The sequence below is a fragment of the Ursus americanus genome, chromosome 9 (assembly GCF_024610735.1).
Source record: "Ursus americanus isolate L20-20 chromosome 9, mUrsAme1.1.p, whole genome shotgun sequence".
NCBI classification, from domain to species: Eukaryota; Metazoa; Chordata; class Mammalia; order Carnivora; family Ursidae; genus Ursus; species Ursus americanus.
Window position 1 is genome coordinate 16,978,289 of NC_142135.1, and position 18,224 is coordinate 16,996,512.

Here is an 18,224-nt window from a genome sequence, read left to right on the forward strand (position 1 = left end):
CCCGAGGCATCTCCGTACATTGTGTGTGGCCCTCGTATCTAGAAGGAGTCGGCGCAGACATGACTAGCAGTCTCTTAAAAGTACTCAAAGGTATAATTATTAGCCCCGTTTTGCAGATGAGTAAGTAAACTGAAAAGGAGGTAAGTGAGCTGCCCAAGGCGACGGGATGGTTCAGAGTCAGAAGCGGTCCCTAAGACCCATTGGAACTCTCCTGCTAACAAGGCTGGGTGACTTTGGACAAGTCACTATCCCTCTCTGAGCCTCACTTGTAAAAATAAGAGGGCCTCATTTGACAGAGAGGCAATAACCCTGCAGTTAAGAGATGGTATTCTGAGTCAGACTCGACTTGAATTAGGGGTCTTCCACTTATCACTTGGGTGACTTCGGGCAAATTACTTAATTTCCTGGTGCCTCAGTTTCCTCATCTGCAAAATGGGGGTACTAACAGCACCCACCCTAGAAGGCAGTTATGGGAACTGAATGAGGAAACCTGTGTTAATGTGTTGGGACAAGGCCGGGATGTGAATCGCACAGCAAACATCAGCTACATTACTACTGAGCCTTCCATGGCCAGCCCAGCCTCCCACACCCTGGTCTGCGCTAAGCCCCATGTGTCGGTACCGTGAGCTCTCTCTTAACAGCGGGCAGGACATCACCTGTGGCGTCCAGGTTGGGTGGTCTCAGACAGGAGCGCTAAACTTTCGATCTAAATTCAAAGGCCACCTACAAGTGTCTAACATTTCAATCCGAATGGAAAACCCAATTTTTCTATCTCCACCTATAACCTTGACCTTCCTTCCCATACAGTCTGGAAATCCTGAATAAATGTCAAAGGAATTCACCGACTCAACAAATATGTAATAGTATTAAAACTCTTAGGAGCGAACCATTTCCTACACTACCAGAAGCTTAACGGGCTGATATTTTCAATTTCATTACTCAGTAAATATGCCCATTTAGGGCCCAGGCGATATGGCTATAATTCGTTATCGGTCAGTGTTTTGTTCAGTCGGTTGGGAAATATCTGCACCCGCCTAGCAGCCAGCCTGCCCCATACTCTGACAGCCCAACCGCCCCACAGGACCCCTCCCTGCCCTTCTCCACTCTGCTTTGCAGCCCTTGTGGGCTGTCTCAGCAGGTGACCTCACCCCAGAGCTTCGAGGTGCATTCTACCAGTGGGAAGAACCAGCACCGAGCAGACAGTCAAAGGAGAGGGAGGTCTCACCCCCACTTCAGGACCATAAGCAAATGAATCTTTCTGTGCCTCAGCTTTCCCATTTGCCAAATGGGACAAATAGGAATAACCCCCCACCACCACCAATAAATGTGGCTTAAATGATTTAGAACAGTGACTGGCCGTAGTAGGCACACAGTGAACGTGGGCTCTTACTCTCTATTATCACATAAGACAGGCTGTCTTAAGCTCCAGGGGCCACCGCTCCCCTGACCCCTTCATGCCTAGGGGAGGTAAGCCCTTCAGCTGCTTCTAGCCCATGGTTTTCCACTTCTTGTTGGCTCTGCTTACCCCTTGCCCGCCCACCTGTAGCCGGTCCCTTCATTAACTTCCCTCACTACTCCATTTTCTGCAGGGACCCTCACTTGGATACCTCACTTGGTATCTACTGTGTTCTAGGCAGTTTTCCTAAGTTTCTCTAATGCTTACAACACCCCTGTGAGGGAAGCGTTATGCACCCATTTCTAAGGATATGAAAACCAAGGCTTAAAGTCCAACCCAAGCCCTACAATTAGGAAGCTGTGCAGCTGAGTTTCAAATTCAGGCCTAGCTTTCATACCCAGGCCGAATTTAATGCCCAGTGAAAAGGACACATGCATCTACGGCTTCCCCAAGGCTTACAGATAAGGTGTGATGACTACTCTGATAGGAAGAATAGTGACCTTGACAACAGCCAAGGGCACCTGGATTGGCATGTTAGTCAGAGATGGCTTCCAGGAGGAGGTGATATTAACCTGACTCATCCATGACGGGGAGTTATTCTGGGAACGAGGAAGAGGAATGGAAATGTGTAAAGGTCCAGAGGGAGAAGAGAAAGAGAAGCAGCTTTTTTGGGAGCTGCAAGCAGTTCAAAACTCCAGGAGCAGAGAGCTCCAGGCGGAGGTGATGACGAGAGGGGGCTGGGTCCTGCCACGAAGCGCCATGAATGCTGAGCCAGGGAGCTGGGACTTGCACATTTGCATGCCTGCATCTGCAGAGGTGAGGCTCACACGGGGAGCGCTCTGGTCCCCTGTCTGTGACTCCCAGCTCCTTCAGGACAGAGTGCCTACTTCAAACCTTCAAACCCAGCTTGCAGCTCCGTATACAACTGGTGCTCAAAAACGAGACTGACAACTGAAAACGATAGTCGAGGTGCTCCTCTGGGTCTGGGCAGATGCTGCCCGTGCCCTGCCAGGCGTCCCCTTGCCCTTCCCCCCTCAGTGCCCTTCAGCCTCGCTTCTAACTGCCGACACCTGGGTTTCCTTGCTTGGGGGCTCTCTCTGGTTTCCGAGCCCACTTAGCTTCCTGAGTGGCAGGCCTGAAGTGCAGGGCGATGACAGCCCCTTACGGAGCAGCCCAGAGCAGTGACTCGTGGGAGCTGGTGTGTCCCAGGCCTGCCTCACCCCTCAGGTGGGATGGGCTGAGGGCCATGCAGCCTCCACAGGCCCAGGTGCTTGAAGGCGCTCTGCACACACAAGGGAACCCAGGATCCTGGGCTCTCGTCTTGGCTCCCGATGCAGCAGCAGATGCTGGAAGGAACATGGGCCTTCGAGGGAGGCAGATCCGGGTCTGCGTCCAGACGGGGGGCTACACTGAGGCAGGTGACCCCTCTTGGAAGTCATGTGGCCTCCGGGTACCTCAGTTTGCTCAGCCGCTGTGGTGGTCAAGTGTCAACATGTAAGGAAAACAGCTCACTAAGCGAAACTAGGCGCCTTTCTAGTGTCTTTTCAGGAACTCCTGAGTCTGCGTTCTAGCTGGTTTCTACACACTGCCAGTCTAGCAGTGATCTCAGTCTACAGGCAACCTCGAATTTTGCATATTTGCCTCCTAGGAGACTGGAGGCGCCAAGAAGACGCGGGTCAAGTTTTACTCAGCTTGGCACCCGCTAGCATTTAGCACCGCCCCTGGCACATAGCAAGCATGCAATGAATGTTTGTTGAATGACTGAGTGACAGCAGTGAAAAACAAAGAACACCTACCAGTGAGGATGGGTTCTCTGGAGCATTTGCTCATTCATGGCATCTCAGTGCTGAGTCCTACTACGTGCCAGGCATCATCCTCGGTACTTACGACTGTGGTCACAGCCGCCGCGCTCCCCCCTCACGTGGTGAGTGATAGAGGGAAAAAGCAGAGATCCTCACCCCAGGCCGCCCAGCAGACCCACCCGGGAAGCTTTTACAGAGTCTCTCTCAAGATTCCAAGGGAATTACCTGGGGTGGGGCCAGGCTTTGGATTTTTTTTTCAAGGCTTCTCAGGTGAATATAAGAACGTGTTGCTGGGGCTGAGCACCGGTGGGCTCAAGACAGGGGAACAAGATCACGTCAGAGAGCGAAGAGGGTTGTGAAGAAAACAGAACAGAGAATGTGGTTTGGCCTCATGGTTCTCAGAGGGAGGGGACAGTCGTGCCTCCCAGGAGACATCTGGCAGCATCTGGAGGCACTTTTGGGCGTCATAACTGGAGGGAATGGCATCTGAAGGATAAGGACCAGGGCTGCTGATATGCCCCTTACAAGGCACGAGACAGCCACCACGACAAAGAATAAGCTGACCCCAAATGTCAACAGTGCCGAGATAGAGCAGTCGTGGTCCAGAGGGGCAGGGAGCAGAGACCACTTCGGGGAAGGCCTCCCGGTGGACAGAATACTAGAGCCGAGAAGTGAGTCTCTGGAGGAAGCGAGGAGAAGCACTGAATGTGAGGTGGGCCCAGAGCCACCATCTCAGCCTTGAATAGAAAGACACCAGATGGTTAAACCACCAAGTCTGGCTCACACCACCTACTAACCTAAGAGCCCTCGCACCTCTGCTCCTGCTGTCATTCCTGGGTTGTTTGCTAGGGTGGGGTGGGGGAAGGGAGAGGGAAATCCTGTGGCTTTTGCTTGGCTGCTTTCACTTTTCAGTCCCCACCCTCCTTCAAGGCTCAGAACCAGAAAGGGGGGAAGGAGAGGGTGGTCAGTTCGGCTGACCACTCCACAATCCCCAACACCACCCGCAGGCCCACTTCCTCCTCTCCTCCTAAAGCATCTCCCGCTGCCACCCCCTGGTCTCCAAAAGCTCTAACTGTGGGGGAAGGGAGGCTTCTTTGGAGACACCCTGCCAGCTTCCCCCAGCCCTGGGAGAAGTGATTTCCCAAGAGACGCAGGGATCCACAGCGCCGTAAATAAACACGGCATTCCAGAGGAGGGGTGGGAGGGCAGGCCCGGTCAGCTTTGCCCCCTAACGGAGATGGCCCATTAACTTTCCAGCCAGGCAGCCGGGACCTGAGAACCTGCCAGCCCGCTCTCCAGCCACTCTCCTCCCGCCCTCCCATACACACACCAGCCGCCCCTTCTCGATGCTTCCCTGTAAATCAGTTGCAGACCCACTGCCTTGGGAGTTTGGACTATCAGCAGCTGCGTGGAGCAGGCTGCTTGCTCAATACCACGTGGGCTTTGCAAGGAAACGTCACCATAGTTCCATGGGCAATTTCGGTGGAAAGTAGAGTTCTTTTGTACAAGGCTTCCAGAAAGGTCTGAGTCCACAGGCCACTCCAAGGGAGGCAGGGTGGCAGCAGGCCTCTGACAGGCAGCCCCACCTGCAGGAGTCCTGCCAACCTGGAGTGGACAGAGAAGAACCTACCCTACTACAGACTCCAGAGAAGGAAAGTGACCTGGGCTGTAGGGCCACCCCCACTTTACAAGCAGGGAAACTGAGGCTCGAGAAGGAATGAATGACCCGCTCTAAGTCAGCGGGTAGTGGGTGGCTGAGCTGGGTGCCCCCAGGCCTCCTGCTATGCATCTGTGCATGGAAATTCTTTCAGGCCACATACTCATTCCAGAATAGCGGAGAAGTTCCATGTCAACTCATCTGACAGAAAGACAGCGACTGTGCAGAACTGATAGCCATTCTCCAAATGTGCATTTGGGGGGTGGGAGGGCACCACTAAACGTCTCTGCTTCCTTAGTTTCTCGAGTTCTCTTCTGAAATGAAAACATTCCCCTGTGTTCCCAGAGTCCCCAAATATAAGCTCCCTGTCAAAATTCTGTCCGCAAGGAAAGATGTCAAGTCCCAACCTATGAAACTCATTTCACAAAATGGGGCACTAGGGGAAATTTGCAGGAATATGTTTACTCAAGTCATTATTTTATTAAAAATGATACTTTGCCCAATATACCCTGAGAATGTTATCATAGGCGCCCCTAATGAAGTAGGTTAATTAGCAATAAATAGAGCCTCTCTGCAAACCTAGGATCAAGAATTTTCTCACGGGCTGTGATTTTAAAGAAACACTACACAATATAGTCTCTTCATTCATTGAAAGCCTTGATTTGCACAGTTGAGTTTCTATAACTCAGAACTTACAGAACAAACTATTAGTTCAATGTATATTTTCTGCTATTAAAGTTGTACACAATACCTATTCCCTGTCAAACAAAAGACTCAAAAATACTAAACTTCTTAGCTGTACTGTGTTTTGGCTGTGTGTGTATATGTGCGTACGTGTGTGTGTGTGCGTGCACCTATCGACACAGGATAGAACTTCCAGCTGCAGGTTTTTCTTCTGTTCTTATATGTCTTTCAGGCAAGCCTCTCACCTGGTTTTCACCCTGGGGGAAGGAAACCTGTGTTCTTTGTTCTTTCGCTCCTGCAGTTTAATATGATTTTCATCCTCTGTGCCTCCCAGCCTGACTCCCCCACCCCCACCCCTCACTGCTCTCTCTCCCTTGGGAAAAGACTTGGCTCTCAAGTGACGACTAGCTCTTCTCCTGACTAAGGCAAGCATCCGCTGGTCACCTGCTCCTGGGGGTGCCGAGAGCACATGGTGCAAAGATGTTTCATTCGTTGCCAGAACAAATGGCCCACGTACCAAAAGCTCCAACAGCTTGTGTCCCAGATCCGGGTCACGGTGGGTTCACGGGTGCTGCCTGCCTCAGAAATTCCACAAATATTTATGAGCAATGACTCTGCACCAGGGGCGGCCCCCACAGCTCGGGGCTCCGCTGTGCTGTCCAGGACACAGTTACCACCCCTCCCGGAAGGCACTGTAGGCCTGGCCCTGGCTTCCTTGGAGGGTGCCTGGCAGAGCAGAAAAGCCAGGGGCCACCTGCACCCTGGGTACAATGACCATGTGAACCCAGGATGGGGAGGAGGGCGGGATGGGATGGAGCTGGGATGAAAGAGGAATAATGATGGCTGCTGTCTTCCGTGGTCAAGTTCATGTGACCCGCAAGACACATGGACTCCAGCTATTCCAGATGAGCTAGAAGTGTCAAAGGCATTTTGTTCTTCTCGTAAGTAAATTCAAATGCGTGTTATTCATGCAAAGCAAAGGTTGGTGGGCTGCAGGAGGCCAGGACTCCTCCAGAATCTCAGAATTGAGGGAGGCTGCCCACACCCCAGGATCCAGCCCGGTCACCTAGACAGAAAGCTGCTCACAGTCAGGAAGATCGAGCCCTGCAGGTTCCCTCATTGGATTACCAGCATCACTAAAACCAAGTCCTCCCCTCCCACGAGATAACCAAGTCATGCTATTACTTTCTGGGGGCCCAAACGCCACAATTTAAACCCTGAGTGAAAAAACGTGAAGTTCTCCAAAACTCTTTAATAGACATACTTCTCTATGTGTATCTCCTCCCCCCTGCCCCACTGCCTCCTGACCGTGGAAGTCTAAAATGATTAGCTTTGCCAGAGAACTTGACATAAAAATCGGATACCGAAAAACAAGCAAGAAAATCACACACACACACACACACACACACACACACACACACACTGAAGCACAAGCAAAAAGCACAGGGTTCCAGCCCAGGTTTCACTGCTAATAATTTGATGTTGCACACGTCCTTTACCTTCCCCGCGATGGAGGGAAGAAAGGCTGCCTCCTTAACCAGCCCTCCAATCTGGGGGCTAGGCGGGAATGAGGCTGTCAGCTCTCCGGCCCTAGGCACTGGGGTGGTAAAAAGGTCTATGGTCAAAGGAGTCAAGTGCTCTGAGGGGTAAAACACTGTGTCTTTATCAAAGTGCAGAAGAGGGAGGAGCACTCTGTACCACTGGTAAGATCTGCTCTGGAGGGAGCTTTGATATGAAACATGTTAAAGAAGAAGGGCCTTGAGCATTTCACAACCTAGAGCGAGCCTCGGTTTCCTCTACTACAAAACCTCAGAGGGTTGGACCAGGTGATCTCAAATGTTGGCTTTCTTATTGGTTGGCCGAATGAGACACGAACTAGTGCAAAGCTGGTAACCAGCAGACGCTGGGCTGATTAATCAAAGCATCAGCTGCCCGAAGAGGGTCCTGACTTTGCAAGCAGAGCCCAGCTGCCACATGCCATGTTTCTGAAGCCAAAACTCAAATACATGATCATTCCTGCGCAGGAATGATCGAGGTTCTGAAGGTTCTCTTTCAAGGACATTTTTTTGTTTCTAATCTAGAAAGTCCCACAGAGAAATACGTAGGTGGAGATTGAAAGCAGTATCTCAGCCCCCACTGTAGCATCCCCAGTATTTAGCACGGCGTCTGCCGCAAAGTAGGTGCTTGAGTATTTCCTGTATGGATAAACAAAGCGTCCACCACCCAGAACACTTTCGGCACACCTTGCAATGGACAGGCATGGCTGAACACCCCCAAAGCATTCAACGACTCGAGTGAAGAGCGCTGCTACTTAACCCTTGGCCTGTCCTGCGTCCCTCAACATCCTCCCAACCTCACCTACTGAGTGCTGGGTGGGGAATCAGCTAGATCTGCCTGGAAGCTGGGCGTCCTAGCTCTGCCGACCTCCCGGAGCTTCAGAGTTTCCTCATCTGTTACATGCAGATCCTCAGGCCTCTCTCAGGGGAAAGTAAGAGTCAGGACCTCCTAGGGGAGCTGGGTGGAGTACAGAAACGAACCCGCACAGAGCTGAGAACCTGCCCGGCACATTGCATGCTCCAGGTAAACGCTGGCCCTCAGTTACGCTTGTGCTCGGCATCCCAAGTGCTTGGCGGTGACTGTGGACTCATTAATGTTCATTTTCTTTGGGCCACACTGGATATTCAATGTAAAACCAAACTGTAATGGTGTTCTATGAAACATAAGAATCGGAAATATGTTGCAAAAATGTCTTATTTTTAATGTTTGGGGGGCCTTCTGAGTGTCAGGACCACTCCTCCACATCCCACTGGGTGAGACAATTGAGCACTGTCTTTAGAGCCAAAAATGGCACTGGACGAAGTGTCCGGAAGCTGTGTTTGAGGCTGGACTTTCCACTGATCCTCTTTACTCCCTGATACTCGGCAAGGCTGAGAGGAACAATGACTTGCTGGAGTATCACAGCCAGTCCTGGGCTTCACGGGATAGAAATACATATTACTCAGCAAACGTTCACATACCACCTCCCACCCCCTGCTCCCCCAGCATCCTTGAGTTAGGCGGGGTCCCGTGAGTAGAGGTGATGCCTTTAAAGAGTGCATATGGGACCCTTTAATTTTCTTCTCCTCTGCTCCAGAAGCCTGAAAGCCAATTATTTCAAATGATGTGGCCACCAAATCAAGGCCGCCTGGATCCCTAAGTCCCAGCTTGGAAGAAAGCTACCTTGAAGAGTTGTTGGCCTTCAGCACTCTTCCCAAGGGCAAGAGCTAAACCCTGCTTTGTTAAGACAGTAGGACATGGGGGTTTCCTTGTCACGGCATCGCAGGTTAGCCTAACCTGACTTCTTCTGCATCCTTATTCAGTGCCATTCCAGAAGGTTCGTGCATGTTTGTACCAGAATGACCAGTTCTTCTCCACCACACACACACCAGACTGGAATCTCAGCGAGGCCATTTTCCCATTACATAAGATGGCCCGGCAAAATTTTTAAGATGTGCTAAATGTAGCCATCTCTCTCATGACAGGTATTTTTTTCTTCCCTCCCCTAGTGCCAGGAAGCACCTTGTAAGGGAAAGGAAAAAGATGCTCCTGGTAGTAATGCTACCTATGCAGCTTTTCGTAAGCAAAATCTTAAACTCTAGAAGGGAATACAGAACTAGTGTCCCTGGTATCCCATTTGCTGAGGCATGTAACACAGACTTTTTTTTTTTTTTTGTAATCTCTGTACCCAACATGGGGCTCAAACTCACGACTCTGAGATCAAGAGACACACTCTTCCAACTGAGCCAGCTAGGTGCCCCCACACAGACTCTTAATACTCTTTACCTAACACTCCAGCACTGTGATGTGGCAAGCCCCTGGGGTCTGATGTCACGCTGACCCCGCTCTAAATCCCAGCTCGGCCATTTCCTGTGTTAACTCAGGCAAGTTAATTTCTTGAAGCTTCAATTTCTTCATCCATAAAATAGGTATAAAAACATCTACCAAGTGGGGATGCTGAGAAACTTAAATAACTTAAAACAACGTAGAGTATACAACATGCTTTGTTCAATGGTTGGCACGCAGCGGCATTCAATCAGTTGGTTTCCTTCCTCTCTGTCATCTAGACTTTGGTCTCAAGTTTAGACTTGGTTAAAAAAAAAAAAAAAAGACAGTTTACTATTGGAAGTGGTAGGAAGACCGTGCAGCAGCACCTGGGATATTGTTGTAGGTGCCGTAGGGGAAGGCGAGGACAGTGTTCCCAAGAGGACACAGAGGGTACAGACGAGTCAGAGGGAGCAAGTGGATCCAGGCTGTACACAGAGGCCAGAGGTCCAGACAAGGCAGTGGGGCGGAGCCAGAGAGTTAGGGAGTTTGGTAGAGTTTGCCCAAAGATCCTGAATCTGGGACAAAACCAGCCTGGGACGGAAGCTTCCTCCACCGCTTCCTGTTACAAAATGGTCCAGTGACTGTCCTGGACCTGCTACCAGGGGCAGCAGCGAGCAGCAGCGCATTTTGCTAACTTGGGCTGACCTAGAGCACAGGCTCCCCGACGGGCTCCGGAGGAAGGGTCCTTTACTCATCCCTCTAACAGTCCGATCACATGAGAAACATTCATTTTGAGCCTACTGAGTGGGCCAGCCTCGTGCCGGTGCTGGGAACATGGAGACAAATAGGAAACCCTCCCTCGGGGTGGAGGGGTGGCTCACAGTTTTTCAGGGGGACAGACAGGCAAACGGATAAAAATCCAAGTGCTAAGATTGCTAAGGGGTTATTTCTACAGCACACTACGCTCTTGGAGGAGGGAGCAAGCTCTCTCTCTAGCAGGAATGAGTAGGTCTTGCTAAGTTTGGGAGAGGAGTCTTTCCGGGGAAAAGGATCTATGTGTGGAAAGGAAAAGGAGAGAGGGTGGCTCACGAGGTTTAGGGGTCAGTTTGTAGGGCTGAGGTGTGGGGCATATGGCGGCGGGGGACTGGTTATAGCAGAACGTGCCTGGTAGGCAGAGATCAGGTCTCAAACAGCCACCATGCGAGGGTCAGGGATTTGTGGACTTGGTCCTGTGGGTTAGAAGCTACTAAGGGGAGGTCCTCATTAGAATGGACAGAAAAGCACATTGGAAAAAAATGGATTTTGAATGCCTTCAGACTGGGCTCAGGCTTTCCACTTTGACCCACTCCCCACCACTCGCTACCACCCTCTACTTCACTCCTTCACCCTTGCGTGTATGACCTGCAAAGCTCGTGAAAGCATTTGGGCTTGCGACTCCTGGACAAGCAGTGACATGGGGAGGTTTTTAGGAGGATAATGAAACACGATCAGATTTGGTGCTTTAGAACCACACACTTCTATCACTTTTGTAACTGGAACGTATCTTTTCTACATCCAGAAATCTTGACGTTGATCACATGAATCCCCTCCCAGGATCAAGCAGTGCACCCCTCCCCACCCTGAACAAGCAGCAGGCTGATCTGGTTATAACCGAGGCCACTGACAGGGCCCTTTCTCCCAGGTGGGGATTAAACCAGGGGCCTGTCGGTTCAGCAGAAAGGCCCCGAAGCCCCCTTCCCTGGCTCACCTTGGCCCCAAGCATGATGGATCAGGTCTTTCCTCACACCTGGGAGCACAGGGATCACACTCTGGCTTGGGAGGCAGCAGGGCCAGACACAGAGCGTCGACAGCCCGGCCAGAGAACGCCAGAAGCCCAAGCGGAGCCAGTGCTGGGCTCTGTGGACAGGACCTGCCACCCCCAGGACCAGCTCAGCAGGTCTGAGGAGAGCCTGGATGGCCAGGTCCTTCATCCCAGGCCACTTCTTGCTCACCGGGTGATGGCCCCTTTGGTGGGGTAGGGGTGTGGCCCCTAGTCATAGATCCAAGGCAGAAGGATGTCCCTCAAAGTACAGTGACTCTGAGGCAGCCTCACAGTACAGAAGGTCAGAGATATGTCAGCAATAACACAACAGTCTGAGCTGACATCTCTAGGGCCCTGCCTAGGTGCCAGGTGCTGTGCTAAGTACTTCACAGGTATTACCCCTTGGAATTCACACAGCGACCCTGGGAGCAGGGGCCCCACCGTTGCAAGTCCAGCTAGGTCAGCTGTGTAGAGCAGCAAATGCACACATTCCCCAGAGAGACTGGCTAGGAGCACCTCCAGGAGGGGCTGTGGCCTGGTCATCTTTGTGTCCCTTGCCCTGCTCCCAACACTGAGCACAGGACCCTACACGCAGGGAGCAGGGTAGGGGCAGGGCCAGGGCCAGGAGCAGGGTGAGGTGGGCGGCAAACCAGGCACCCCAGGAAACAAAACTGAAGGAGGCCTTCTGTCTCAGGTGTGGACCCTGCACTCGCAGAGCCTGACAGCGAGCGCCACCTGACATTCTGCAACTGGATGCCTCGCTTGCTTCACCCGAGTCCAGGCCCCGGGTAGTTTACTGGTCAGACTGGTGTGTGACTCCATGTGACTGACCTTCCCCATCCTGTGCTCAGTTTCCTCACCTGTAAAATGGGACTTACAACAATGGCAAGGGTTGGCGAACACCCCGAGAAACCGGAACCCTCCTACCCTGCTGGTGGGAATGTGAAATGGCGCTGCCTCTGTGGAGAATGGTCTGGCAGTTTTTTAAAAAGTTAAACGTAGGGGTGCCTGGGCGGCTCAGTCGGTTAAGCGTCTGCCTTGGGCTCAGGTCATGATCTCAGGGTCCTGGGATCGAGCCCCGCATCGGGCTTCCTGCTCAACAGGGAGTCTGCTTCTCTCTGAATCTCTCTCTCTCCCTCTCCCCTCTGCCCCTCCCCACTGCTCACTCCCTCTCTCTCTCAAATAAATAAAGTCTTAAAAAAAAAAAAGAGTTAAACATAAAGTGACCATCTAACCCAGCAATCCTACTCCTAGGTATCTTCCCGAGAGAAGCAAAAACACACCTCCACGCAGATTACACACAAGTGTTCCGAGCAGCATTATCACGATGCCCCAGATGTAGAAACCCAATTGTTGACAGGTGAACGGATAAACAAAATAGTGGCTGAACTGTATCCCCGCCCCCGAAGTCACATGTTGAAGCTCTATCCCTAGTACCCCCACGTGTGACTGTATTTGGAGGTAGGGCCCTTAAAGAGGTGATTAAGTTAGAATGAAGCCATTAGTGAGGCCCCCAAATCCAATCGGACTGGTGTCCTTAGAAGAGGAAACCTGGACACACAGAAGGACCCCAGGGATGCGTGTGCACCGAGGAAAGGCCACACGAGGCCACGGGAGCAGGCGGCCATCTGCCGCGGAGAGAGGTTGCAGAAGAAATCGAAGGTGCTGACACCTTGATCTTGAACGTCCAGCCTCCAGGGCTGTGGGAAAATAAATGTCTGTTGTGGAAGCAACCCCGTCTTCCGCATTTTGTTTGGGCGGCCCTTGCAGACATGGCCATACAATGGAATGCTCTCGAGCCATAAAAACAGTGAGGTACTGCTGCACCCTATAACACGGAGAAGCCTCAAGAATCCTATGCTAAGTGAAAGACGGTGAATGCGAAAGTCCACGTATTCTATGATTCTCCGCCAGGGACTGCTCGGCGAGGGCAGATCTGCACAGAGCGTAGATGAGGTTGCTGAGGCTTGGGGCCGGGGGCTGCAGGGGCAGCTGGGCAGTGATGGCCAGTGGGCACAGGATCTCTCTTTGAGATGATGGAAATGTTCGAAAATGAGATGATGGTTGTACAGCTGCAGATTCACTAGAAATCAACTGATGGTACACTTCATAAATGGGTGAGTTTTAAGGGATGTACGTCACACCTTAAGCTCTTTTAAAATACGGGCTAAGGCTAACACCCGTGCACAGAGCCTGGCACGCAGCACCCTGAATATTATAACTGGTACTTTTTTTTTTTTTAAGATTTTATTTATTTATGTGACAGAGAGACAGCCAGCGAGAGAGGGAACACAGCAGGCGAGTGAGAGAGAAAGAAGCAGGCTCCCAGCAGAGGAGCCCGAAGTGGGACTCGATCCCGGAACGCCGGGATCATGCCCTGAGCCGAAGGCAGACGCTTTAACGACTGCGCTACCCAGGAGCCCCTATAACTGGTACTTCTTAATAGGCTCAAATAACTATCTGCTGCTCAGCTGCAAGTTGCCTAAAGTGCCCCAATTCCTTTAATGTTGGGGGGACTTTTAGGGTGATTTCGGTGTCCCTAAGTGACCTGTCCCTGCCCACAGAAGACTCCCAATCAGAGCGTGATGGCTGCAAAGCATGCCTGCTGTGGCGAAAACGGCTCCGGTCTTGGATTCCACGGGCCTGTGCTGGAGTCCCGGCTCTGCCCTCACCTGCTCAGCTGGGTCCCTGTACGAACGACCTGGGCTGTGGTGTGGCGGTGTGAGGAGCCTACACACAGCTGGCATTCCATAAATTGGGGGAAACAAAAAAACGATGTTTGAGAAAGCCCTCTGTCAAACCCCAAATGCATGCGCACCTTTGCATTATCCTCAGCGGACTGGTGGCCCCGCTGAGAGTTCTAATCCGAGGGCGGGTGAGGCTGCCCGTGGCCGTGCCCGAGGAGCCCCAGGTGCGGAGAAGGCTGCCTGGCTCCCAGAAACCTTGGACAAAGGGTTGCCCACTCCGCTCTTCCTCACCTGTTAAATGGAGATAAAAGAGTTCTTCTATCTCTTATTACGTTCATGAGCTGACCCACAAAAAGTGCTCGGCATTGCGCTTATCATGTCAGTATGAGGACCACCGTAGTTGCTACGTGCCAAATGACTGAGAACTTCCTGCGGGCAGGGACGCCTTTTTCCTCCGCTGCTGAGTGTTCGCTGGCCAGACAGAGGAAAAGAAGTGGGAAAGGCCCAAGCACACAAGAGCTATAAACTAGACCGTATAGACAAGGAAGACTGATATACTGCCTGATGACTGTGTAATCTTGGGCAAGTTCACTTCCCTCTCTGGGCCTCAGTTCTCCTAAGATGGACTAGGTGCTCCCTGAAGTTTCTTCCAGCTAGAACATTCCCTGATCCTACTATTGCACCATGTTGCTATTAGACACATGCCCCATTCCCCAGCATCCTCCTCCAGAGATCCCAGAAGACATTAGACTTTGTACCAGAAGACCCATAAATCCCACTTCTGAAAGTGCTGAAGTCAGGCCATGTTCAATTTCCCAGTGTCGAACACAGTCCTCCATCTTTGGAATGTCTACCATTAACCCACGGAGTGAGCCAAACGGTTTCCACGCAGTGGCTCTGTGGGCCCAAGAGCCCTTGCTCTTGGAAACAATGTGAAGTCTTCCAGCTCCTCCTGAACGACCTGGTTCTGGCCGAAGTTCACTGCATGCTCATAATTAATTCTGTAACACAAAGTTCCCCAGAAGAAAGTAAGAGGCCTTTCTACAGGATAATGAACCCCAGCGCTGTCAGGGGAGGTGAGGTGAGGGTCTGTGGCTCTCTCTGCTCCTACCTGGTGCCACTGTGCGCGTCCCTTCCCCTAAATTTCTTGGCCAGGGGGCAGTCTCTTTTTCCAGCTTCTAGCTGTCAGTTCATATCTCTAAATTTCCCACTGCCCCCCACAAAAAACAAAGATACACCCCATCCCTACCAGCACTGGCATGCTGGCCTCTCTCTGCCCTTGCTGGGCCACCCCCCCCCCCCCATAAACAACGTGGCTGTGACATCTAGCTCTCACCAGACTGTGTGCAAATATCTTAAAGGAGCTGTTTCCAAAAAGGCAAGGGTGCAGTACAAATGAGAACAATTTCTAAATGTCCTCCTCCACAGGCCAGGGAGATTCCATGGGGGCTCTGGGTACACCCGGGGGCTGGGGCAGCCTGAGATGGCTTTGTCCTTACCGTGATTCAGCTCAGTCTTGTATTTTAAGAACAGCGGGAAAGTAATATCGGCTGAAAGGAGTTTTCTGTGCGCTATTTAACTAAATGGCTCTGCAGCTGGAGAGAGCCATAGGCAGACGTGTTATGATTCAAGGGCTCCCAATTACAATGATCCTCTTTTATTGTATAAAAACAGCAACACAGCCATCTCCACCCTCCCAACGCCTGCTCCCTCCATCTCCTTCTCCCATTGGCTGGCAAGGGTGTTCAGCCTCTCCAAAGTAGCACCCAGAGTCTCCTCGGTCCCCAGGAGTGCAACCTGCAGCCCACTGGGATTCCTTCTCCCTAACAGCCAAGGAGAGGGTGCAAAGGGTGCAGTCCCCCCTGAAGAATGTTCTGTTAGAGACACTGATGGAGGCTTTAGATTTGTCTTTCTTGGAGCGCGGTGCGGGGGGAGGCGGTTGGGGTACTAAGGATAACAAGCATGGATTTGGAAATCTCTCCTGTTTTGACTAAACTTACACACATACACACACACACACTAACTCATGCATGCATGCACACCCACACCCCTATACCCCTTTAGCAGAAAAGCAATCAGGTTGCCCAGAAGCACGTGCTGAAACCGTCTCTTCTCCCCATACTTCCTTCCCAGGAGGGTGGGGCACCTCCAGACTTCAGAAAGACCTGATGACAGCTCAGAGCATCAACTTTGGGATCAGACTGATCTGCGTGTGAATCCTGACCTGACTACCTCCTCTCTGTGACCTTCAGCAAGCACCTAACCTTTCTGAGCTTTGGTTTCCTGTTTTTACCATGGGGCTACGCTCCTGCTCTCGAAGCAGTCCTCACCGTCGCACTGAATGCCACAGTGAAAGGAAAGTGTTTCGCAGAGTGCTTGGTACATAGGAGGCGTTCCATTTGGGGGAGTGTTGCTGTTCTTAAGGCAGCAACACCATGTGTTTGCGGTGTGTCTGGGTGTATAAGGAACTTTGTAGTCGTTCCATCTCACCAGTCAGAGTAGACAAGGCAGGGGGTGAGGGGCAAGACAGCTGGGGGCGGGCATGAATGTCAGTGCCACCAAGGAGTGTTTTTCTGGGGTCTTTCTGCAACACTGATTTCAACCCTCGTGTCTGCACAGCCCATGAATGTATGCATGCATGCTCCCTCCTCAGTTTAGACTCCTGGTCCTTCCTCGGTTTTCCGCAGATGTTTTGGAGTCTAGAAGCTGCAGTGGCAGCCTCCCAACCAGGCCCACGAGAACCTATAGCCCAGCAACTCCTGTTCATGTCTTCCCTATTCCCTTCTATCTCCCACAGAGTCTGTCCTGGGCCCCCGACCGGGAGGATTCCCTCCCAAAGAAGGAGCTAACTCCATTTGGCTACTCTCTGAGGCCCCGGGGATGCATGAATCCACTCCCCACGCTGAACTTGACAGCAAATGGTTCCCAGGATTTTGCTGGTTTCCGCCTGCAAGGTAAAACCAGCATGGCTTTAAACCCAAAAGTAAACCCATCATATGCTTCTCACTTTTCTATCCCAAACCAAGCCTGTGCACCCTCAAAACAGATCTCTAATACCAAAGTGAATGCCTGGGTCACACTCCTTAACATTGATCTCCCCATGGATCAATAGTACAAGCAGTTCACTCACTGCGGAGTCTCTGTGGTAACTACTATCGCAGTGAAACACGGTGTAATAAGATTTAATCTCCACTAAGTGTTTCTAGTACTAGAGGGTTGGAGGGGGGCAGAAGGAGGAAGAAAGTGTGTGAACTGTGGCTTTTAAGAGGTAAACTGTCCACCAGGGGGGTAAAGAGAGGTGTCAGTCAGAAAACTGGTTCTGGCTCTGGCCTTTTTGTATTCCATTTTAAAGTTTGGGTGGAAACTGATACACTTCTGTCAGGACCGTTTTTCTCCTTGGGGGTCGACACGCGTGCACGCACACACACACTCACACCATTGCCAACCAACCCCTCTCAAATGCATGACTATAAGCATAGGAACAGGAAACAGACCGTGGGTGGATGTTCTTAAAATCACAACCTGTTCCATGGAGGGTGGGGGCCTTACAGAAGGGTGGGGGAGGGGAAGCAGGAGGGATTTTTTTTTTTCCAGTTAAAAACGAAACTACCTTGCCAATACTAAAAGCAATGTCTACTTTACTGTCTACCACAGGGGCATGTGAGTAGCCGAGCATCCTCTCAGAAGTGCACTGTCTGGATCTGACCATGACACAGCACATTACAAAACCTGAGCACTGCGCCGGGGTCTCGAGGCGCTATCCCGGGAAGGCTTTCTACTTCAGTGGTTGCTCAGACCTGCCACCAACCAGTGCGGATACATATGGGGCAGGAGGGGGGAGAACGCAACGAGAGGGGGACAGTCAGGGTCTTGGAATCAACGCTATACATCCATGTATGTCCATCACTTGGCACATCCAGGATACAAGAAAGTCACACGCCAGAGGCCATGAGGCAGTGACCACGCTGATGCTGGTGGTGATGACGGTGATAAGAGGGGACATGTACTGAACACAGTGTTAGGCACTGTGCTAACCAAACCCCTTCCTAAGTTTCTTCTCAAGCGGCACAACAACCCGTAAGGCAGCTCTTTGAACAGTCTCCGTTTTCGGGATGAGGAAATTGAGGTTGAGAGACGTAAGTAACAGCCCAAAGTCATAAAGCTAATACATTGAGCCGAGAATCAGGGATGTGAGTCCTTGCTGGAGGAATCCAGAGTGGAGAACCTGTCAGAAGGCCTTCTGATGCCCTCTGATATCATCCCCTTGATTTAAAGCAAAGGTGAAGCAGGGCGCGCCGGGGTGGCTCAGTCAGTTAGGTGTCTGACTCTTGATTTCGGTTCAGGTCATGATCTCAGGGTCATGAGATCGAGCCCCGCAATGGGCTCCGTGCTC

The 18,224-nt window shown here is 51.6% G+C and overlaps 1 protein-coding gene across 1 annotated transcript in view; it reads right to left on the bottom strand.

Moving 5' to 3' along the window:
- ZHX2 (zinc fingers and homeoboxes 2) overlaps positions 1-18,224 on the bottom strand; it is a 152,185-nt gene that overhangs the window by 129,550 nt on the left and 4,411 nt on the right. The gene's annotated exons all lie outside the window — the stretch shown is intronic.